Here is a 25,702-nt window from a genome sequence, read left to right as displayed (position 1 = left end):
GCTTTTAGTATAGACATCACATAGATATCAAAGATAGACATATATTTGTTACCGCAGATGTAAGATAGAAGAAGACACATACGAAACATCAGGTATATATACTGTGTAATATAAGTAAAAGTCACGATTTCCGTTTATGTTCCGTTTCTTGTTTTGTTCCATAGATATCAACGTATACAAACAACATTGTTCTTGGACGAGAAGGAATATTGGTTGGAATAACAATATGTTTTTATATTACTATTCGTAACGGCTTGTGAAGTAGTGCTTGTGTAGGAGACATTTTAATGGTATATATAATATTGGTAGGCCTATGTTGTTAATGGTATATTGTTACTTATTATGGCTCTGAAACAATATAATAGTTGTAATGTTTAGAACGCAATTGACTTGTTGCATAAGTAATACATACTAAGTAGACATTCGTTTGTAATACACCTGTGAATATGCAGTATGAAAGGTTACTCCACTTTACGCAGCAATAGTTTACAAACGGATGGCACTAAAGAATTGCCTAGATTAATGGCATCCTTTTACTAAAGTTTAAAGCGTAAAGAAACGGAATTATATTTTATGTTCAAGACTCCAAACAGTCCGTGCATTTACATGTGTTAGAGCTTCGATCATTGAATACAAGGATGATCTCAAATTGATTTCATTATGTATAAGCCAAATACGTCCCGTTTGTAAACTATTATCATGTAAGGTGCATTATTATGCAGCCTATGCTTGAATATTTACTTAATGTGGAATATCCTGAACACAAGGATATACTACACATCTATGCATCATTGAGGAACCATTCAGCTCTGTGAAATATCTGAACTCTACATTGTAGATAGTACAGAATCCTCAATATATATTTCACACATCCAATAGACTTACACGTTTTTGTAGCGTGTGAGTGTAGGAAACTACATCTAAGTAACACATTTTAAAACAAACAATAAGAAAGCTCCTGAGAATAACCTACAAGCAGTAGCTTCCCAATCACTTTATTTATTTATTTATTTCAGATCTCAAAATGTTTTATGTGAATGTGTTTTCTACAAAAGCATAATCATGCATAATACATGTTTCGTATATCCCACGTTAGGGTTGTTCTCGAGAAGAACAAACACGAGATAGGCATAAATTGTGTTAAGCTTTCCAGCTTTTCATGCCAATAAAACACACAAAACATAACTACAATGATCTATGACATTTAAGTGTGTTACAATAGCTTATGATAGATTATGTTATCTTTCGTTTACCTACTTTAAACTTTGGTTTGTATACTTCTGGATTAGGAAATCGTGTACAACTGTTTTCTTTAGACCTTCTCTCTTAAAAGGAAAATCTTCAAGTATTTAAATTAGTGTTATGAGATTACTGAGCTTCTTACAATATATCCCAGGATTTGAACCCCAAATACAGAAATGTTAATTATACCATCATCCGGACAGTGTGGCACACTATTCCTGTCTACATAATTATTTGTTGGTCATTATCGGTTAGTTAGAATACAAAATAATGAACAATTTGTAAAAAAACGGAAAAAGAGGAGATAGTATATTCCTAGGTAGACTAACACCTGTAATTAGCACGTTTGATTTCCGATTGTGTTTTCATAGAATTACGAGAAGAGAAATACATTGAAATAAGCACTTCAAACAAAATTTACATACTAATGCATTATAAAGACAGTAATGATTATTCTATAAAAGTTAACCCTGGAACAGTCGAGTGTTGATTTGTGACGCGAGCAGTCGACAGATGAGGTCGGCTCTCACTTAAAATATAACCGTTTTTATGACTGTTTATGACTCTATGGAATTTATTTGGAACATATTTCTATAAGGTGAAATTTTGTGATTTATTATTATTATTATGAAAATAAAAATCGCAAATAAAATTATAATGCGTTTATATAAACCATTTCTTATTATAAATTATATATACTTTTATGATCAAAGTTTTTTATGAAATCAATTTCCGTTATCCCATAAACAATACAATTAGTTGATTATCATTGTCGCATAAAATTACCTTTTTATTACCATTATCACATAAAGATTACATTTTCAAAAAGTACATTACTTAATTAGTGCATTTTCAATATATGCTCTTCATATGTTCATAATATTCATATCTTGAGTTGAAATTTCTAACGAAATTAAAGATATAAATATCGTAGTGGAAACACTCTACTTATGTCTCTTGAATCATATTTCAAACACTCTACTTATGTCTCTTGATACATATTTCGATAAAACACTGTTCAGCTCCATCTCTCATCACTGTCCTGATATCACCCATTAGACTTCCAGCAGATGCTGACAGTTTGTTTCCCACAGACTGACACTTCACAGATGGAACATCATACAGTTGTTTATTCTGTTTCTTTCGTAAGCCACAGCTAAACCCTCTCCTTTCTGTTTCCTATGATCTCGGAAAAATCAATCACGCCGTCGGTCGACAGATGAGCGTGGCGCTCACAAAGTACGCATAGTCACACTTGTAAAGCCACTGTTACTCCAACCGAAGAGAATTGAAAGGTTACACTTGACTCTCATACACAAGACACATCAAGGGACAGCTAGACGTTGCCTCAAGTCTGTGAACCCACTAGGGTGGCTTTGAAACAAAAACATAAACCAGGGTGAGCGCTGCGCTCACCTGTCGACCGTTCCCGGTTTAATAAAAATTAAAAAAAAACTTTATAACAATGATTCAGCACTTACCTGCATGAATAAAGTTTATGGAAATTTTACCTATGAGACAAATTTTCAGTATCACAACATTCACGCTTAAATTGTATTTTCACTTAAGATATTAAATTCCAAAGAAAAATAACACATATACACACATTTATAATATATATATATATATATATATATATATATATATATATATATATATATATGCGCCACAGTATTTATGTTTCTTATTTCAGAGAAAAAAATCCATTTAATTTTTTTCTTATATCTTGGCCATTACTACGAAATCGGGACTTGAGGACTAAACGGGAAAAATTTTCCAAATACAACGCGAAATACACTCATGATTTAGAACGATTATGTTCTATTGACACTGACAACCAAGCATTGTTTTATTCGACTAATAACACTTCCGTACATTGATGCGATGCTTTAATTTTCCATTTTTTCTGATATATATAATTGTTTTTGCAATTATTGAAAAGCGGCTGTTCATCTTCCTCTGGTCACAGTGTGATAAAATGCCTTCCTTTCCGCTTGATGCTACATACGGCTTGTTCTTCTCACTTGTGCTGGTGGACAAAGGCGGAGTGATACCACTGAATCTCCGAGTATATAGTTGTACACAAATATTATTTAAAAGATTGTTAATTTGGTATCAGTTTTTGTTGTAATATTTTTCTACATTTAATTTCACTAATGCACCTTTTAAAATACTAAGTTTCGAAGAATCCTACATTTTTGAAATTATGTGTCAACTATGCACTCAGATTCTACGTCATACTCTCTTTAATGTAATGCGTGAGTGAAAAACTAAACTGTGACAAAACTGGTACAAAATCGAATTTCACAAATATGAGGTAGTATCTGGAGCAGAGAATCCCTTTGCGTTGAAACCCTCCACAAGAGTCCATCAATGCAGAACGAAAATTTTCTGAGCAATTTATGCTTTTACAGTATAGATAAACGAAGTCATAGTTGAATACTTAGCGTGCCCGTCTTTGTCCTAGGAGATCCGAAATCGATTCAAGGTGGGCAAGTCGTGTGTTTCGAATTCCATGCTAAGCTATGAGCCATTCTGTGCTGAACGTTCACGCTAAACTCAAATCACTCCAATTCTATTGTCAGAGTAATTTTGATTCCCTCCTTTCTCCATCTCAATTTATGATTCAAATGGAATTATGCTTCGTTTCCGATTCCCAAAATACAAACACCCTCCTTGGGTGTAAAATTAGGAACAAGGGAAATCCAAATATTATTTACACTATTCAGACACTTTAGCCTCGACCATATTAAAAGCTTACTCTATAAATAATATGTTGTTTAGAAATTCACTTTTAAGGTGACAGTAGTTCAAATTCTGTTTTGTGTATCTTTCACAGAACTGCAATATTCTGAACATCAACTCCATATAATTGTTTAATATTTTAAATCTTTGTGAACGACTTATTAGTATTTCTTAATGTCATAGATTACTCAGGTTAGATATAGCTGCTGTGCATTCTAATAAGCTGTGCTAGGTGTGAAATTTCCAGATGAGACTGAAGAAAATCAAAGATAGCGACCGGAGAAGACAATGCTTTGTGTTTCGTCTGGTACTATCTCTCTTTCCCCGGTTATAAACGATCTTAAGAAAACAATCGCTACTGTGGTATTGACCGGAATAAGGGTGCTCTCAAGTTCACTTTCGATTCCGCGCTATTCTATTGTGCAACCATAGATATTAATCTCATTCAAATTTACTGTTATTTCATATATAGTCAGCGTTGCCATCCTCACACTAAAATATGCCAAGCAAGTCCAAAAATAACTCTCTCAATAGCAGTTGAGCGTTAATGGAAAAGGCCATTAACAGCATGCAAGAGAAAGTAAGTCGCCTTGTAGACCCAAACTCAGTCAGTTGAGAAGCCAACATCGACGTCTGGAAGTGATGAAAACAGTGATGTGTCTGTGATTCTGCAAGAACTTGTAGAGTTGAAAAAAACACGTGAAAGACTTAAAAACTCAAGTGAAGCAATTAAAGGATGAGGCGAAACAATCCTAGGCTATGGGAAGCCAACTTGAAACGTAATATTGTCGTAATTAAATTCTGACTAGTATCGCCAGCTTGAAACGTCAGGTGAAAGGAAAGAAAAAGAATTGGGTCGCCGATAATATTTCCTTTCTTACGCTATAGTTATAGACCAGTATGCACAACGCTATTCAACTCCAGACTCTTGCACACTAATGGCATCGTCGACAATGAGGAAGAAGAAGAAAAAAATCATTTTAAAAAACACCACATACCTTGGAACTCTGTTTATTTAACTTTCTGATAATAATGTATAATATTGAGACTCTCATTAACATTCACGATCATGGACAGCTAGACTCAATTGTAAAAAAAAATCATCTGTATTCAGTTTTAAAGGATTCCACAAACTTCTAACGCCAACACAACTCAAAAATGAGTTACAACAAGGTTTAAAGAGTACCCTTAATAACAGTGAGAGAGTTGTTTACATTTTCCCGATTTAACATTAGCACAAGATCCTCGGTAGGCTACTTCACAGAGAGGAAATTACCAATTACATTACTGCTCGTAAACATCTCATTGCATAAAAGAGAGAGTAGACCTACGGCTGTGTCGATTGACCTTCCCCGTTTTAGTACATAACATCTCCACTTCGTCCGCACCCAGCTGTTTGGAGGGCATTTCCCTCAACATAATTTACAATCAAGAGCGGCGGTAATAACAATACACACTGTAGGAACATTATGGGAAGTACAAGACCAGCCAATGAAATGAGACTCAACTCCTGACACTATCGCATCGAAGTACGAGCGGTATCTTATACCCACCGTCTTGGCGAGCCTCACTGAACTAGTGAGCAGCATTATAGCTAAAACCTAACATGAAGACAACTCGAGGATTTACACAAAATTTGTAGTGCGGCGACTTAATACCTGAATTGTGAACTATATAAATATATATATATATATATATATATATATATATATATATATATATATATATATATATATATATTAACAGACAATACAGAATGCCCGCTACTGGACGAACATGAGCTAGATGGTAGTGAATGATACATTATATGCCTAGACAACTCTGGGAAATGATTTTTATTCAAAGCAAGAAAGAAACGGTGTTGATATCAGACTACCCCGCCGGCGTATGATTCGACTTACTGGATAGAGACTCACTTTCGTTTACTCGGACATGTTACTGACAAGACTCACTTTAGACAATATTATAGACATTGTGAATTGAAGCAGATAATATGTAAATACACTGAAGAACCAAGAAATTTATAAATGTATATTATTGTTTGCTTATAAAAGATCTGTAGCAATAAAATTAACACACGAAGATAATAATATGACATTAGATATTGTGATGAAAAGCGACTTGAACGAATGTATAAACGGTGGACAAACTTCTTTCACAACTTCCTGGACGACATCGGTTTCTTCACAGGACGGAATAAAGAATAGTAAACATAGTTACCTGGAAACAGTGACCAAAGCTCACCAAAACTCATTCCCACTCCATAGCAGCCATGACCATGACTTCGGCGCAGGTTGACCAAAGGATGACACCTCCTTAGTTAATGCCAAGTAAGCACATTTCACCGCTACTTTCACCAGATGGACAGAAATTCGCTGCAAAGCTGCCACAACACTGTTGGTGAGTGAATAGGCAACGAATCACTTAAGAAACTTCAACAAAAATGGAGGGGGACCGTTTGTCCATTAGCAGTCCAAGAACGTTTAATTTCCCAGAAGCGGGTATGACCAATAACCAGTGACATAGGACGGAGTCCCTTATTAAGAAATCTGATGACACAGAATCACTACGTCAAAGGACGAGGCTACGCACAACTAAATGTAGTCCTAGAGACGAACTTGGAAAGATCACTGAACTTCAACTCTCATCACAGCAGTGATTAGCAAGTATTACACCAATCCCAGTAATACGTCAGACACACACACGCTGAGCAGGTTTAGATGAATTCCTTATAGTCCACTACATGTTCACTCCTCCAACACACTGCTCGACCACAGCAATGCTTAAGAGGGCATTGATAATAAAAGGACGACCGCTTACTGCACAATTCGCTGTAAATTTATGTCCAAAGACATGGACAAATTATGCTTCTCACTAAACTTCCGCCATGTTTCGTTACAAAGAAGCTAAGACAAAAAGGGGGGCGCTCCGCAGCCCGCTCGCTCCTGATTGGTCGTTCCATACTGCGCATCAGAGCATAGTATGGAAACGACAACTTTAATAATAGAATAGATATAACTAAGTGGTAATTAAAATTATATATATAAACGTTTATAAATTTATGTTTATAATTAATCCCTCTGTTTAAACGAAACACGAAAATTCAAATTATTTTAAACAGTCAGAGCTATTCTCAAAAGCCGCTCAACGCAAAACAGACATACAAAGAAAAGTAGCACACTATAGCTACACACACTGGTCCAATTGTCGACCATCTTGAATCCTTCATAAGAGTCGAGAATTGAGAAAATATAGAAAGAAATAACATTAACTAAGAGCTGATTAAACATTTCTACAAATAATCTCTTTCAGAAAATGTAACGCATAAAGAGGAACGTTACATCCACCCAGGGGACAGGAAAAAAAAGAATTTTTTTTAACAGTACATATATATATATATTATTAGTTAAAGACAAAATTATTTATGTGGATAATTCCGAAGAAGTTCATCTCTCCGTTCTGTGGAGCAGTTGAATTTCTTCAAGTTATGAAAATTCTGCGTGCATACACTTTCTCCAGTGAGGGTGTGTAAAATCACTGAGTTTTTCAGAACCTTCCTAACCAAGAAGGGCCCGAGAAACATTTCATATATTTAGCAAATTCTCCTTTAACTGAAGAGGAAAGATGGTGAAGTTTTACCATTACTAGGTCTCCTTCTTCTAACTTAACCTCCCTTCCTGTTCGTTTCAAAGATTTCTTAGTTTTATTAGTAACTTTAGGATACAATGTAATATAACGATCTTGGGTAGGTGTCTTCTCTAGAACACCAGGCCAAGGAAAATTCTTTTTAAATGCTTCGATAGCAGAATAAGATAAAAATAGCTCTGCAGGCGTACAATCAATACTACTACATAACGAATAATTAAGGAGTTCCTGACATCGCTTGAGAACAGTACTCCACTTAGAATGATTATTATGACACTTCAAACGAATAATTCGGTTGAGTTCTTTATGGCTCCTTTCCGCCAAGCCATTCGAAGAAGGGGAATAACTGGACGTTAATATTCATTTCATATTATGTTCCTTGCAATAGTCCTGCCAGGGACGCGAGACGAACTGTGAACCTTTGTCCGAGACAATAGCATTAGGATAGGGAAACAAATAAAAATAATTCTTTTCCAACACTGAAATTATACCTTTAACATGAGCAGTCTTCAAAGGAAAGAAACAAACAAACTTAGAATAAATATCGATAATAGATAAAATATAATAGTAACCATTACTAACTGGGAGTTTCCCAACAAGGTCTACCGCTAGACGGTCGTGAGGTCGACTAGCTTCTTTATGTACTTCTTCTTTAAGTATTACTTGATTAGCGAACTTGGTCTCAACACTATCAAGACAATCTCTGATATACTGTCGAACTGACAATCTTTGTTTCTTCCAATAAAATAAAGAAGGACATAAAGACATACATTTCCTAGCCCCAAAATGACCACGTGAATGGACTATTCCAATTATTTCCTTTACTAATTCTTGAGGAATAACCAAAAGCCATTGGTTCGAATTCCTATGCTTGAAATATAACAAACCTTGATAACTAGTGACATGTTCTGGAGAACTATCCAATAAAAACCTTAACTTAATACAAAAGTCGTCATACTGCTGCTTTTCCCTGACTTTCTCCAGGTTGAAAAGAGACGAATCTTGAACAGACAAGAAATTGACATGATACTCTTCTAACTTAGAAGGCACTTCCGGTGGTTTCCTACTCAATGTGTCCGCTACAAAATTTAGACTCCCAGGACAATGCTCGAAGACAAGGTCGAACCTTTGTAATTTGAGAAGCATACGAGTAGTCCTAGTATCTAAGTTCTTCATAGAAAAAGAATGAGTGACGGCAGCATTATCTGTATGAATATACGTGGTCCTCCCGAGAATATATTGTGAAAAACGTTCACACAAAAATAAAACAGAGAGCAATTCCAACTGAAAAGAAGACAATGAAAGTTCATGAGGTTTAACTCTACGACTAGCGTAGGCAATGACATTTGGATGATCGGACCCGTCAGGGTACTGTGCCAGAAAACCAGCCAAATTTTCTGAACAAGCATCCGAATGGATGTGGAACAGCAAGTTAAAATCAGGTTGTCCCAACGCAGGCGGATTGCTGACGATTTCTCGCAATTTATAAAAGAGGTCCAAAACTTCAGTAGTGAGTTTGTACTTGACATCCTTTTTAATGAGATCGTACAATGGAGAGGTAAGAGTCGAATAATTAGGAATAAACTGCTGTCGCCATCCCAATAATCCTAAGAATTGACGCATCCTTTTCTTGATTTTTGGGACGGGATAGCAAAGGATTGGCTCATTATGACGTGGGTCAACTTTAACAGTCTGACCACTAATGATATGTCCCAGGAAGTTCACTTCCGTCAAAAGGAAGCAACACTTCCGGAAATTTAGGGAAAAATTTCCACGCTCAAAAATTTCGAACACACGCTCCAAATGGGCGAAATGTTCGTCTAGAGAAGTACTAGATATTAAAATATCGTCCAGAAACAAAGTGACAAAATCTTTAGTACTTTGATCGAAGTATCTATGCATTACGCTCTGGAAAATGGCGGGCGCACTCTTGATTCCTTGAGGTAAGACCATCATCACGTATTGGCGTCCTTTATAAAAAAAAACTCGTACAGGGATATGACGAAGGATGGAGACCTACGCCATAATATCCTGACGAACAGTCAAACTTTGGAAAGTATTGCGCTTTCGCTACACGGTTCAATATATCACCTATTGCTCCCACCTGAGCCTTAGGAGCTCGAACACGGTGGTTCAGTAGGCGAAAATCGATTACAGGCCTAACAGCACCAGACGCCTTGCGAACACAATGCATGGGGTTCCGGTACGGTGAGGTCTGTTCACGGGCTATGCCTAATTCGATCCATTTCTGCAATTCTGCCTCAAATTCCATTTCCATGGATTTTGGCACAGAATAATACGGTCCTACGACAGGTTCTTCGTCAGTTAATTCTATCTTGTACAAAGGCGTTCGTATCCTACGAGGATACTCGCAGAAAATATTACGATATCGGAGTAACAAATTATATAAACGTTGCTTAACGTTGGTATCTAAATCTTCTCGAGATGAGATGTAGTCCTGAATTTCAGCTTCTGAAAGATTGGATTCAGGAACTATATGCACATCTGACACAGAAAGGACAGCTGAATTTTCTACTGGAGGAGAAACCTCCAAAATGTCAACATCAGAACGCAAAAGTTCAGAAGGAAGTAATTCCTGCTTATCGGATGGCCATTCAGTCCTCCCGATCTCAACCTTATTTGAAGACAAAGCTACCATAAGAATACTAGGTCAATCAGTCGAAATCACGACAAGACTACCAGCATTATCACGCAATCTGATTTCCTTCCTCTCCCTGTCGATAACAGCTTTAAATTTATCTAAAAATGGACAACCCAAAATAAGATCTGTTCGAAGATATTTTATAACAAACAACGGAATATCAAATAAATGACCCTGAATATTTAAACTGAATATCTGGACACCCTGAACTGAAAACTCCTCTGTACCGGCAAAGACACCCAATGATAAACCAGTATATGGTCGCAATTTAGCAGATGAGAATTTTAATTTTAACTGTTTCCAAATATTCCAGTCCAAAAGGCATAAATCTGATCCACAGTCAATAGTACAGGTTAATTGGACTCCGCCAATATACCCTTTGACAACAGGGGAAGAAGAAAAATAATAGTCGGGCTTTTCTTTTTCTTCATCCTCCTCGACTACAAAGTTTACAATAAATGACATAGCATTATTACTCTTGTTATTATTTACATCTCCAGATAATGACTCGACCAAGACATTATAGGTTTTGACACTAGTTTCAGAATCATTATCTACGGGGACTGGAGAAATACAGCAGTCGTTTCCCCCCGTGTTCGGAAAAGACTGCAACCTTAGTTTTCTGAAGTAGATGAAGGTTGATCTTCCCTTGGATTGGAAGATGCCTCATCTCGTCTCCTATCATTATTTTGATATCTTCCGTTACGTCCTCGATTTCTTCCACGATAACGGTTTCTACCATTTCCCCGATATCGATTATTATACTGATAGTTATTACCATTATTGTTATTATTATTATTATTCCTATTCTCAGTCTGAGCATAGCTTAAAAATTCAGTTTGACAGCTACTGTCAACATGTTCTGAATTACGATTAATAATTTTAGCTTGCTTAGCGAATACTTTCTTTGTCGGAGGCCTAACTTCATGCATGGAAGTATCCTCAATTCCAGATAATAACGCTACTTTACTCATTAATTCATCAACACTATTATATTGCTGAACAGACAGCAAACGCATGTCCCTAGGCGGTAAACAATTTAAAATTAATTCCACAAGTTCCGAAGTACTCGGGGTTTCACATATATTGTAGTAACTTTCAACTACAAACCAAACGTAGTCTAACAATGAAGCGAATTTTGTCTTATCATAACGCAAAGACTGCAGTGACTCCTTCTGTGCACGCTCTATCTGAGGCGAACAATACTGATTCTTAAAAAGACGCACAAAGTCTTGATAAGTCTTGATTTCAGGAGCTATTGAGCTATACCAAGCAAACGCGGCTCGCACCATACAATGTTCTACCACCCGTAGTTTGTCTCCATCAGTGAGTGAATACATACTTAAACATTTTTCAAGATCCCTTAAAAACTTCCTTGGGGCTCCAGGTTTGATATCCCCAGAATACGAAGGAAAAGATTGTAAATCTTTCTGCTTAATCGCAAAAGGCAATGAACTTGGTGTTATACCACTGAAGGTGGCAACACTGTTTCGCGGTACCTGACTATTCGGTATAATAGTAGTGTGGAAAACACTAGGATCATAACTAGGCTTTAAATAGCTAGTATTAAACACCGGTGGGCTATTCCCAACATGAGAAGTGATCCCTCTCGATATTAACCATGTGACAGTGTCAGTAGTGCGAGTACTATTACTTACATTATTACTGTAATAAACAGAAGAAATAACATTTGGAAAAATATTTAAAGCTCTGGGAACCACTTTAGTTTCACTAGGACTAGCTGGAAACTCATATCTAATATCTGGTTCTGATTGCACAAACACAGGTTTACTTGAATAACTAACAGAACCAGTGACAGACGCATTGCGTTCAGCAGACGTACTAACAATAGTATTAACCAGCAAATTATCCCTTGACTCAGAAAACGACACAAGAGAATTTTCACTAGTACAAGGACGTTTACAGGGGACACCTTCTTTACTCAGGCTCCCACACTCAACTGACGTAAATTTCGATTTCTGCAATTTATCTACTTTATTAGTTAGGGTTAACACTTCAGCAAAAAGTTTAGATTTGCTAGTATTACACCCCTCTAGTTCAATTCTAACTTCATCATTCTCAATTTCAAGTTTTTTTATTCTATCAAAAACAACCTTTAATGCTTTATGATGAGATTCAGCCTCATTTTCTATAGAGTCAACAAGAGATTCAACAGACTCAACACACGACTTAACAGACTCAATACATAACTTATTATTATCAACTTCTAATTTTACAATTTCTTACTGCGCTTGCAAATCTTTTTGGTTAACAGTTAAAGAACTGCAAAGATTTTCTACACTACCTATTCTTTCATCAATCTTATTAATTGTAGTGGAGAGGTTATGAACATTTTCAACAATGCACTCCTGAATTCTAGCATTATTAGCTTCGTTACTTTGCTTACTTTCTGCTATCTTACTTTCTATTTTGCTATTACTTTCCTCTATCTTCCTATTAGTATTAGCATTACTTTCTTCTATCTTGCTCAATACAAGAGCGAACATTTCAGCAAGTTCACTCACCTGCTCTGTCCCTTTTTCGCTACCTTGCGAGGACTTAGGCGAAGAAAAATGCTTGGGAGGTGATTCATTCTCACGCTCCGACAATTCAGGAGAAGTATATGCGTCACATTTAGGACAAACCCAAACGAAAGAATCTGAGCTAACAGCTTCAAAAACACTAGAAGTATCTTTTAACTTAACACAAACAAAATGTGACCATTCGTAACACCTGTCACAAGATATATCACGTTTCTTATCAGAATCAATTTGTTCCACGGCAGCAAGAGGTTCGCTACAACAAACGCAAATAATATCATCTCCATTAGGAGGAAGATTCCTCGACTCAGCCGACATCCTACTTACTTACTTAACTCTTAATAAACATACACATATGTGAGCTCTATCCAGCATATCTCATTAACACCAACGCGACAGTCTGTATCACTCATTTCTTCCCGCATGACACGACAACAACCAAATAGTGTAACATTTTAGACAATAAAATAATCCTACAGCTGGGTTCGCCAACTTGAGGCGAAACAAACCTAGGCTATGGGAAGCCAACTTGAAACGTAATATTTTCGTAATTAAATTCTGGCTAGTATCGCCAGCTTGAAACGTCAGGTGAAAGGAAAGAAAAAAAATTTTAGGGTCGTCGATAAAATTTCCTTTCTTACGCTATAGTTTATAGACCAGTATGCACAACGCTATTCAACTCCAGACTCTTGCACACTAATGGCATCGTCGACAATGAGGAAGAAGAATAAAAAAACATTTTAAACAACACCACATACCTTGCAACTCTGTTTATTTAACTTTCTGATAATAATGTACAATATTGAGACTCTCATTAACATTCACGATCATGGATAGCTAGACTCAATTGTCAAAAAAAATCATCTGTATTCAGTTTTAAAGGATTCCACAAACTTCTAACGCCAACACAACTCAAAGATGAGTTACAACTATAAACTATAAACTATAACAGTGAAAGAGTTGTTTACATTTTCCCGATTTAACATTAGCACAAGATCCTCGGTAGGCTACTTCACAGAGAAAAAATTACCAATTACATTACTGCTCGTAAACATCTCATTGCAGAGAGAGAGTAGACCTACGGCTGTGTCGATTGACCTTCCCCGTTTTAGTACATAACATCTCCACTTCGTCCGCACCCAGCTGTTTGGAGGGCATTTCCCTCAACATAATTTACAATCAACAGCGGCGGTAATAACAATACACACTGTAGGAACATTATGGGAAGTACAAGACCAGCCAATGAAATGAGACTCAACTCCTGACACTATCGCATCGAAGTACGAGCGGTATCGTATACCCACCGTCTTGGCGAGCCTCACTGAACTAGTGAGCAGCATTATAGCTAAAACCTAACATGAAGACAACTCGAGGATTTACACAAAATTTGTAGTGCGGCGACTTAATACTTGAATTGTGAACTATATATATATATATATATATATATATATATATATATATATATATATATATAGACAATACGGAATGCCCGCTACTGGGCAGACATGAGCTAGCCATCACTAATCTATCTTTACTTTATCAAACGAAGTAGTTAAGAAAATAGACAATACGGAATGCCCGCTACTGGACGAACATGAGCTAGATGGTAGTGAATGATACATTATATGCCTAGACAACTCTGGGAAATGATTTTTATTCAAAGCAAGAAAGAAACGGTGTTGATATCAGACTACCCCGCCGGCGTATGATTCGACTTACTGGATAGAGACTCACTTTCGTTTATTCGGACATGTTACTGACAAGACTCACTTTAGACAATATTATAGACATTGTGAATTGACGCAGATAATATGTAAATACACTGAAGAACCAAGAAATTTATAAATGTGTATTATTGTTTGCTTATAAACGATCTGTAGCAATAAAATTAACACACGAAGATAATAATATGACATTAGATATTGTGATCAAAAGCGACTTGAACGAATGTATAAACGGTGGACAAATTTCTTTCACAACTTCCTGGACGACATCGGTTTCTTCACAGGACGGAATAAAGAATAGTAAACATAGTTACCTGGAAACAGTGACCAAAGCTCACCAAAACTCATTCCCACTCCATAGCAGTCATGACCATGACTTCGGCGCAGGTTGACCAAAGGATGACACCTCCTTAGTTAATGCCAAGTAAGCACATTTCACCGCTACTTTCACCAGATGGACAGAAATTCGCTGCAAAGCTGCCACAACACTGTTGGTGAGTGAATAGGCAACGAATCACTTAAGAAACTTCAACAAAAATGGAGGAGGACCGTTTGTCCATTAGCGGTCCAAGAACGTTTAATTTCCCAGAAGCGGGTATGACCAATAACCAGTGACATAGGACGGAGTCCCTTATTAAGAAATCTGATGACACAGAATCACTACGTCAAAGGACGAGGCTACGCACAACTAAATGTAGTCCTAGAGACGAACTTGGAAAGATCACTGAACTTCAACTCTCATCACAGCAGTGATTAGCAAGTATTACACCAATCCCAGTAATACGTCAGACACACACACGCTGAGCAGGTTTAGATGAATTCCTTATAGTCCACTACATGTTCACTCCTCCAACACACTGCTCGACCACAGCAATGCTTAAGAGGGCATTGATAATAAAAGGACGACCGCTTACTGCACAATTCGCTGTAAATTTATGTCCAAAGACATGGACAAATTATGCTTCTCACTAAACTTCCGCCATGTTTCGTTACAAAGAAGCTAAGACAAAAAGGGGGGCGCTCCGCAGCCCGCTCGCTCCTGATTGGTCGTTCCATACTGCGCATCAGAGCATAGTATGGAAACGACAACTTTAATAATAGAATAGATATAACTAAGTGGGAATAAAAATTATATAAATAAACGTTTATATATGTATGTTTATAATTATTAATCCCTCTGTTTAAACGAAACACGAACATTCAAATTATTTTAAACAGTCAGAGCTATTCCCAAAAGCCGCTCAACGCAAAACATAGACATACAAAGAAAAGTAGCACACTATAGCTACACACACTGGTCCAATTGTCGACCATCTTGAATCCTTTATGAGAGTCGAGAATTGAGAAAATATAGAAAGAAATAACATTAACTAAGAGCTGAATTAACATTTCCACAAATAATCTCTTTGAGAAAATGTAGCGGTCAAAGAGGAACGTTACAAGGAGACAGTAGTGGCTCAAGATGGTCGACTGGACAGCATAGAACAATATAGCCGGAGAAACTTCCTGCTATTACACAGAATTTTTGAGACGCTTGGCGAAGATTTTACCAATCGATTTTATAAAGAGTAAATTGGACATTTGGACAGGTCACATCGTCTAGAAATAAAACGCAGGACCAAAACTGTTGCGGATGTGGTGATTGAAGGACATAGGCCTTTAATTGTGAAATTTGTGTCATATCGTTAGAGGGATGTGGTGTGGAAAGCGAAAAATAAATTCAAAGCAGCAAATTTCTTATCACCGAATCCCTTACCACGAAACGACTGGCCTTACTTCGCCAAGCTAGGCAAGACTTTGTTGTCCGCAATACTTAGGCATCAAATGTCAAGACTGTCATTGCTCTGGAGAACGAGAAGTATTATGCCCCCTCTGAACAGCAGCTTCTTACCCTTATTAGTGAAAGGGGGTAGAGAACCTGAAGTACGCCTTCCAATGAACGAGATCTGTACGTTTGGAATACATGTGAAAATTCCAGTGTATTATTTCGTGTTGTGTTAATGTATGTAATTTCCTTGTGCGTGATGTATGTGTTTCGTGTGTGTGTAATTTTTCTAATACAAGCATTTGCATGTGTAACCAGTGTTCGAAAATCACCATTTTTAGTCACTCAGTTGTTGGTAAGTCCCTCATATATGTTTCTTCATTTTTACGTAGCATACATAATAATTTTTTATATATGTATTTCCTTTTTACTTACTGTTAACAGTACTTAAATTTTAGCATGTCTCAAATAGAAAAACTGCCAAAGTAGCAACACCGACTTAAACTCCCACAAAAATATTCCGCACCTACTCCTACCCAACGGTACTGAAGATCACTTTCCACTCTCCCTCTCCCCGCTCCTTCTTCCTCATTCGCCCCTGACGGCACATTTACTGCAAACAGAACTTGAAAAACCAGCAGCTGGGACAACCCTAAATGTCATTCACCTCAACGCACAGTCCCTTCTAAGCTCTTTCGATGCATTTCGAACTATTGTTCTCCCTCAAAATTGTCTGCACTTGATGTTGGTATCCGAAACGTGGGCAAAGCCAAGCTTCAATAGTAGCTTTTATGAGTTACCGGGTTATCAATTCATAATAAACGACAGAACGCAAAAGGCGCAGGTGGAGTTGGTATCTATGTGAGGGATGACGTGGATACGAAAATTCTGGCTATGTTACCACACGAATACAGCTTCTGTACAGAGTACATTATCATTAAATGTAGTTTCTGGAATAAACAAATTCTAATCTGTTCGGTGTACAGATCGCCGAAAGCAAATTTAAAAATTTCGAAAATGAAATAGTGCAATACTTGCCATTTTATGAAAAGTGTTTAGTTCTCGGTGATTTTAATTTTAACATGCTAAAGTCGAACAGTGAAACTGAAACATTTCATGATGCTTTATCCGGGCTTAACCTGACAATGTGCACTCTAAATCCCACTTTCCATACTGCTACATCACATTCACTACTCAATCTCTTCTTAACTAATAACTAAGAACAATTACAAATTACCAATTATATGTTACCACAATCTAGTGTTCGCCTGCTACTCTATACACACTCCGAAGAGACAGTCAAAATTTATTTCATACAGGAACTTAAATAAAATAAATGAAGCTGCCCTTTTCTTTGATGCGGCAAATATTTCTTGGCAAGTAATCTATAATTCTTCGTCTATAGACGAACAACTTAATTTCTTTCATACCACGATATTAACACTACTTGATAAGCGTGCTCCTCTCATTAAACGAAAAGTTTCGCGACCTCCTACCCCGTGGAAAACTAAAGAAATTCCAAATTTAATGACTAAATGCGATTCCGCTTATAGACAATACACGCAATCTTGTAAAGATAATAAAGTACAAGTTGATGACTGTTTTAAAAAATACAAAATCTTACGAAATAGATGTACACACTTAATTAGGAAAGCCAAAATAGAATTTGCCTCGAACCTAGCGAACAGCACTGGTAACTCGAAAATTTTGTGGAAAAAGTTAAATATACTAGGGATCAAGAGCAGCAGGAAACAAAATATGGCTAACAATAAATTTACAGCAGATGATATTAATAACAATTTTTGTGACATTAAGTTTTCAAGTAATGCAGATTTTAAAATTACATATCATGAGAGTCTAGAATGTACAGAAAAAGTTTTTTCCTTTGAATGTCAGTCCTCTAACGGTCATGAAGACCATAAATTGAAATAAAATCAAATGCTACTGGAGCTGACCAAATTAGTATTGAATTTATTTTAAAAATGCCTTTTTTACTAAATCCCATCACTAATATTTCGAATCGTTCTGTTATGAGCAGCACTTTTCCATCTGCTTGGAAAACAGCTGAAGTCCTAGCGATCCCCAAAACAAGTAATATCACAAGTATTAATGATTTTCGGCCAATTAGTATTTCCCCTGCTCTTTCAGAGGTATTAGAATACATTATTAGTGATCAAATTCGAACCCATTTAATGAAATACATTTTTTTATCTGTTTTAATCAGTCTTCAGAAAGTACCACTACAGCTGTTAAGTATGTTACTGACGACATTAGACTAGCAATGGATAAAAAGCAAGTAACTGTTCTTGGTCTACTGGATTTCTCTAAAGCTTTTCAATCAATTATTCATAAGATTCTCTTCATAAATTGGCGACGAAATTTAACTTCTCTAATGGTGCTGTAAAACGGGTTAAAAATTATTTACAGGAACGGAAGCAATTTGTAACCGTAGCCGATACTTCTTGTGCACTACGGAATCTCACTCACGGCGTCCCTCAAGGAAGCGTCCTTGGCCCTCTCCTATTCTGTCTGTACATTAACGACCTTCCTTCTGTCTTAGGATACTGCAAGTATCACCTATATGCAGATGATTCTCAAATCTATATCTCAGGTCTCCCCGAAAACTTGGATAATTCAATTCAACAAATGAATGAGGAGTTGCACCGCATTTTCTTGTGGTAAAAAAAAAGAATGGGTTAACCATAAATCCACTCAAAGAGATGTGCATTTGCGTCTTCTCTAAACGACTCATACAAATGCAGGGTTCTAATATAGCAACAGTACAGATAAATGGAACAATTATTCCATTTTCTGAAACTGTTAAAAATCTCTGGGTAATAATAGATCAATTTCTTGAGTGGAAATCTCACATTGACGCTGTATGTAAGAAAGCGTTCTGGTGTTTACATTCAATCACTAGACTGAAGAAAATTCTATCCACTGAAACAAAGCTACTACTTGTAAAATCTCTAATATTTCCTCACCTTGAATATTGTGATGTAGCTCTATCAGACTTAAATGAAGAATTAGCGTCTCGTTTGCAACGTATCCAAAATGCTTGTATACGGTTTGCTTATAATCTCAAACGATCAAATCATTTAACTCCATATTGCAGAAAGCTGGGCATTTTGAAACTTGCCGATAGACGTTATTTGCATCGACTCATTCTTCTCTTTAAGGCTTTGCGGTTTGAATAACCTTCATACTTATTTCAACTTTGCAACCACTAAATGCCCACCACGATCAAAATACAAGATCAGGTGTAAACAAACTCCTTACTGTTCCCCTACATTCATCAAAATTCTACTCGAATGCGTTCTTTGCATCCACGATCCGTGCATGGAATGACCTCCCATCCAACACAAGGCAATCTCAGGCAATCAAGCTATTTAAGAAGTCGGTTGAGCAGATCCTCCATAAGTCTATCAAGGCTTACTAACATCTGAAAGAAATGCTGATTTTTATTGTTCCTACCTTTTATTTGTTCTTTTTGTTCACTAAATGAATGTGACTATTTTATGTGGTTATTTGTTATAATCCATTTGTGTAGGTGATGTGATGCATATGTGTATGTGTGTGATCGGATGTGTTTTATATATTTTATTATTATTATCATCATTCATGATCATTGCATGGTGAAGTGGGAGACAAGGCATGATTAGCCTTAACTTCGCCACGTAAAATAGGACTTAATAAATAAGACTAAATTAATAAATTTATAAAAATTTTAGTCTTTCTGAATTCGTGATTCTGTGAATCAAGTGGATATATCAAACTTTTCTAGATATCGAGCAAGACTGTATAAGCATGCTTTCGTTGTAATACTTTGGCACATTTACGGGAACACGGGGTTGCGTTCAATAGTTACCGTAACAGTAGATTTGTATTCCTTTATCCCTGCAGAATACTACTTTTGGACATCTTGTGCTCGTGTATGAATTTAAAGTTGTCGAAAGGAGTTCGACCTCCCGAACTTTTTTTCGCTTATAACTTACATGTGTAGAAAGGCGAATGGTTGGATGAATGAAGTCGTTTCAGAATGATTGATTATTCAGGGAAGTATTAGAAAGAAATAGACCTTAGTCTAATGCTGACCTAGCATATTCGAGAAAGAACTTGTAAAACGTATAAGGATGTCGAACCAAAGTAGGATTTGAATCCTCGTCTCCTGTTAAATGTTAACCGAAGGTTTTTGACTTAGTCACTTGAATGTGGCATTAGCTTAACGTTCAAATCAATTTGTAAGTGTTTGTTAAGGCAACGATTTGCACTATTTTCCGTTTTTTTTTTAAATTTCAGATACTCTAAAGGAAGTATTAGTAAATGTTTGTAATTAAAAATTGAATACTTACATCAAAGTGGAACGAATTGTGAAAGAGTCGTATAATGTTCTAGAATGGAAGCTCGAAGATTAGTTGATATGAAAACAACAATCAAATTATTAGTTGAGCGCCCCACGATTATGCCTCTTGGGCTAAAACAGACAATGGTTAATGAAAGTTCTATTGGAACATTTGAGATTGGACTATTCGAGCATTTGAGTTTAGAAGTCATGGAACTATATTTTGCGGTGTCAAATGATCCCCATACTCGGAAAATACCATTTCAGCACTTGAAAGAAAAGAAACAAGAAAATAAAACAACAGGTTTAATTATAAATTCTAGTGATGATTTCAGTGGGATTTCAGTGTGTGGTCCTAGGGAAAATTTGAGCGGATTCCCTGCTCAACATGGTTACCAGTATTTTTGCAGTACTACTTTCATTCCTTCGTGTATTTCAATATCTTCCCTCGGTAAGGATGGAAACATTACCACTAATATGAAACAAAGAAATTGTACTTCAAGTATCACTACTGGGGAGCTTGAAGAGAGAGACGGAATCAGAGGTGGGAATTTCAGTCTTCGATGTGGTTCATGCTACGCCAAGTCAAGAGCCATTACTCCTTACACCTAGAATATTCCCGGGGAAATTTGAGGCAAAATCATTCGGAACAGTTCACAGGTATTATTAGTACCCACAAGGATGTTTAGTTTAAGAACAAAAAGGTATGTATTTCTCCGATGAATATACAATTCGCAGTTCATGTAAAGCTTCAATATGTAGAGTCTCGAAAAAGACATTATATGTCCACTTAAAACTCCAAGTGTAAACATACGCTTCGAGCGATTCTATTACAAATATGAAAAGGTATTCTTGCATAAGTTGCCTCCATGAGCAAGGAGTTTAGCAATGCTAAAGAAATTCTAGAATCAAAGCTCGGTATTTCGATCCTGAATAGTTGTTTCTTCAGATATAGGGAAATTAAAAAAGAAATAAAATTCTGTTGTTTAGTGTTTGAGAAAATAAATAAACTATCACGTTTCAAAGCTCAATCATATTTATTCGCCATGTCTATCATTTATATCCGAAGATGCTAAAACGAATAAGATTAATACTGTTATGCGAACAGATTTCTGAGTTGAATACCAATTTGAAACATGTACAAAATGAAAATTATTCACGTTCATAGCACATATACCTATACAAATATTTAATTATGTTTTTGGCTTGGTGGAGACAAGGAGTGGGAGAGTAGTAGAAGAGAAAGTCAAGAAAGAAAAGATTCTTCGAGAATGACTTTATTCACTAAAACAGCATGGATAAATTATGCTTCCAGCTTTATGATGACACTTTTGAATGGGTTGAGAGGAGAAACACATAAATAAGCAGAAAATATGATCTTGCGCTACGGAATGGTAGCAGAGCAAGAAAACGACAGGAAATCAAAAAAGAAAAAGGAAATGCTTCAGTGCAGAGAACTCCATTATAGAGTTCTCGGTGTGGTTTAGAGCTTAAGGTGTAGATTGGATCCATTATTAGGCACAAGATAAAACCTTCCGATTGAGATATTAGGCACAAGCATCGAGCAGCGTTTCATCTTTCCCACTTCATCCTTCAATCGCCTAACATCTTGCCTTCAACGCCGACCGTGAGATACGTGAGATTGTCTAAGGGGTGGATTTGGCCTTGAGTTGGATCAGTTGGTGAGTTACAGTTAGTTGGTGAGTTAGTTACTTTTCTTTCGTTCCTATTTCACCTTAACATATATGGAAACAGCAGAAGAAAGAAACGTATGCACTCATCACAGGAAGTACGTTCAAAGGCATGACAGTAATGTTAAAGTGTAATACGAACTGATCAGAAAGCAACGAGAATGATTTCATCACATCTCTTTCCTGGGCGTAAGTTTTCATCATTATATTTCTCTTTTTTGTGATAAGATCAAAATATTTGTTAATCAGTGACTTGGTTTCTGTTCCAGGAAAATCAAATGGTGATCAACATGTAGAGTAATATATTGCTTCATTTTTCCTTAAAGGGTACGTTTGCATGACCAAAGATCATACGTCAGCTCAATCGTTTTCCGAAATGTACCATTTGCAACATTTACAACTTACATATTGTATGAGAAAGCGAATTCGTTAAACAATATATAGTTAAAATCAATTTGCTCTACCGTTACTATTAAATTCTTCTTAGTGAACACAGATACAGTTTTTCTATAGTCTCAAATTTTTGATTGAAATATTACTGTATTAGTTTCAAAACATTTATTTAAAAATTTTGGTTCTAAAATTTTTAATTAATTTTCCTTCGATTACAAATTACTTATTAAATATTGATTTTGTGGTTTTTTCTTCGAACATTTTCATTTGGAAATTTTTAGTTTTGATAAGTTTAATTCAAAAGTTTTGAATTGAAAACTTTTTAGTTTGAAAATTTTAGATCCATTATTTTAATAAAATATTTTCAGGTTGATTTTTTAAAATTTGAAAGTATTTCATTCGAGAATTTTAGTTAGAATTTTTTTGAGGTTTTTCAAATTGGTTTTTATATACTTTTAGGTTGAACGTTTTGAATGAAAAACTTTTCCAATTTGAAAAATTAGTTCGAAAATTCTTTCAATTTTTCGAAAACTTACGAAATTAACCGTATCCGATGCCGAGCAGTTCACACAACACATGTCAACGTTGTACTTTATATTTTCCCTCAAATAGCCATTTGTTGAATTGAAATGAACAACTACACGGTGAGCGTTTAGATAATCGCGCAAACCATGAACAATGTTTCATATTGAATAACACCTTATTGTTGTCCCGTTCGAGCACGCTTAGTCAATGAAGGAATCAGATTTCAGCATTGCATTAATCAGATTTCAGCCAAGAGTAAATGTGACGTCATAATGGCGTACCACTTTCCAATGAAAGACAATGCCATTATAAGGTAATAAACTTTCAATGAAAAGAATACATGAGGTCAAAAACCTTTTGTTAATTTTATATCCATTCAATTGAACGAAGGGAAGTTAAATATCGAAGTTAGTTCTGGACCATTTCAGAAATTGATCTTGAACTTTGACTCTGGATAATGTTACTCTTAAAATTTTATAGAGTGCGCTGATGTACACTCGCGCTGATATGAGTTCGATGAATGACAATTGACGGGGCCTATACTCATCATATAATAATAATGGTTCATTGAAGAAGTCAAAATTCTCCCAATTTATAATTTCGGCAATTGTATACTTATGAAAGGGAACAGCGTGAATTAAGAGATACATATCATCATCTTATGCTATCATACCACGACAATTTCATAATTAATGATGTGCCTATACATAATGATGGGGCGTTCAGAACTTCTTTCCTGGACCCTATACTGTTTCCTAACGTAAGGAAACGTTGTCAGAGAGGGTCAACACCTGTTCTTATTAGTACTTTTATACCCATAAAAGTGAACGAGATGAGGAGTGATCATGCACCCCTGCTCTGGACCCTGTACTGGTTCATAACATAGTAAACTATCATTAAGGGTATCCAGTAGGTCAAATACATTCACAATTTACATTTTTAGTGATTTACACTCATAAAAGAGAACGAGATAGACCATTAAAATCAATAACGCAAAATTCCAGGTTCAGTTGCTTCATTGCTTTGAAGGGTGTGGCCTAAGACAATGTGGCCCCTTGAAGTTATACCATGTGACCTAGGGTGGTGTGTTCTAAGATCCTGTGGCCTCTAAGAAGCAATAAGAATCGTCACTTGATAAAAAACCACCAATCATCTTCGATTAAGCCATAAAGGAATCAGTAATACTAACATTTCTCTAGTTGTTTGCTTAGTAGTTAATTTTTACCAAAATTTACAAAAGGGTCATTTCTAGTAAGATAGTAAAATCGGCCTTTGATCCAAATTGTATTGCTATTGACCCAAAGGTTACCCTTGATCTAAAACAATCTCAAAAAAATTTTGACCCCCTACTTCTCCCCTTAACCGAATTATCGTATCCTATACGCTCAAAATTGAATATTTTTTTAAATTTTGGTGGGGTGGTTAAAAATTTGAAAGTTTCACAGATTGTAGATACTATCTACATGCAAATGTGCATTTTCTATAAAACTATCGACGCGTATTTCCTTTATTTTTTTGCGTGTTGAAAATGTCAAAATATTGTAGAAAAAAAACTTTGAGCGAGACACGTTCCTGTCGTTTTTGCGATTGTGTCCATTTCGAAACAAAAACACAAAATATATCTCAATTACAATGCATCAACTTCAACTGGTTTTTGCAAAGTTACACATAACTCGCGTCGATCCTCGTATCTATCAGTGCTTGATTCAGTGGTCGCACACTGTGGCGCTCCCTACTGGCAGTGCTCTCTACTGCGAGCTTGGTGTAACTTTGTTGTGAAAGAGTCGGTTAAAGAGGAAACACTGTTACGAACATATATTTGGTGCTTCTTTTTCGAAATGGACACAATCGCAGCAGCTGAAAAACGACAGAAGCGGAAGGAACGCAAGAGAAAGGAAAATTGTGAACTTTGGCAAAGGCTTGTTTGAAGAGGCTCTCACATTGAGAGTCCTAAAATGGTGGGGAAATATGCGAAAAACACGTTTGTTTTCAGTTTAATTCTTTTTGACAATGTTGCAATCACTTTCAGCCCCGAAAAACTATATGTTGTACCTAAGGGTATAACATTTTTTAACCAAAAAATCAGGAACGTGTCCCCCAAAACATGTTTTCTAAATTTTTTTGAAATTTTTAACATGTAAAAAAGGTAAAGAATATCTGCATCGACAGTTTTGAAAAAATGCACATTTTCATCTAGATAGTATCTACAATGTGTGAAACTTTCACAATTTTTCGACCACCCCCACCAAAATTTAAAAAAATATTCAATTTTGAACATATATGATACGATAATTCGGTAAGGGGATGGGGTAGGGATCAAAAAAGTCTTTTTGAGGTAGTCTTATTTCAAGGATAACCTTTTGGGTCAATAGGAACCCAATTCGGATCAAGGGCCGATTTCACTATCGTACCAGGAAAGACCCTTTGT

General features: G+C 36.1%; 1 protein-coding gene across 2 annotated transcripts in view; it reads right to left on the bottom strand.

The window, feature by feature from the left end:
* LOC145684622 (uncharacterized) overlaps positions 1–25,702 on the bottom strand; it is a 310,911-nt gene that overhangs the window by 163,938 nt on the left and 121,271 nt on the right. The gene's annotated exons all lie outside the window — the stretch shown is intronic.

The sequence above is a fragment of the Thermobia domestica genome, chromosome 5 (genome assembly GCF_964235325.1).
Source record: "Thermobia domestica chromosome 5, izTheDome1.hap1.1, whole genome shotgun sequence".
NCBI classification, from domain to species: domain Eukaryota; kingdom Metazoa; phylum Arthropoda; class Insecta; order Zygentoma; family Lepismatidae; genus Thermobia; species Thermobia domestica.
Note: the sequence above shows the minus strand (reverse complement) of the source record. Positions and strands in the feature narration are given on the sequence as shown.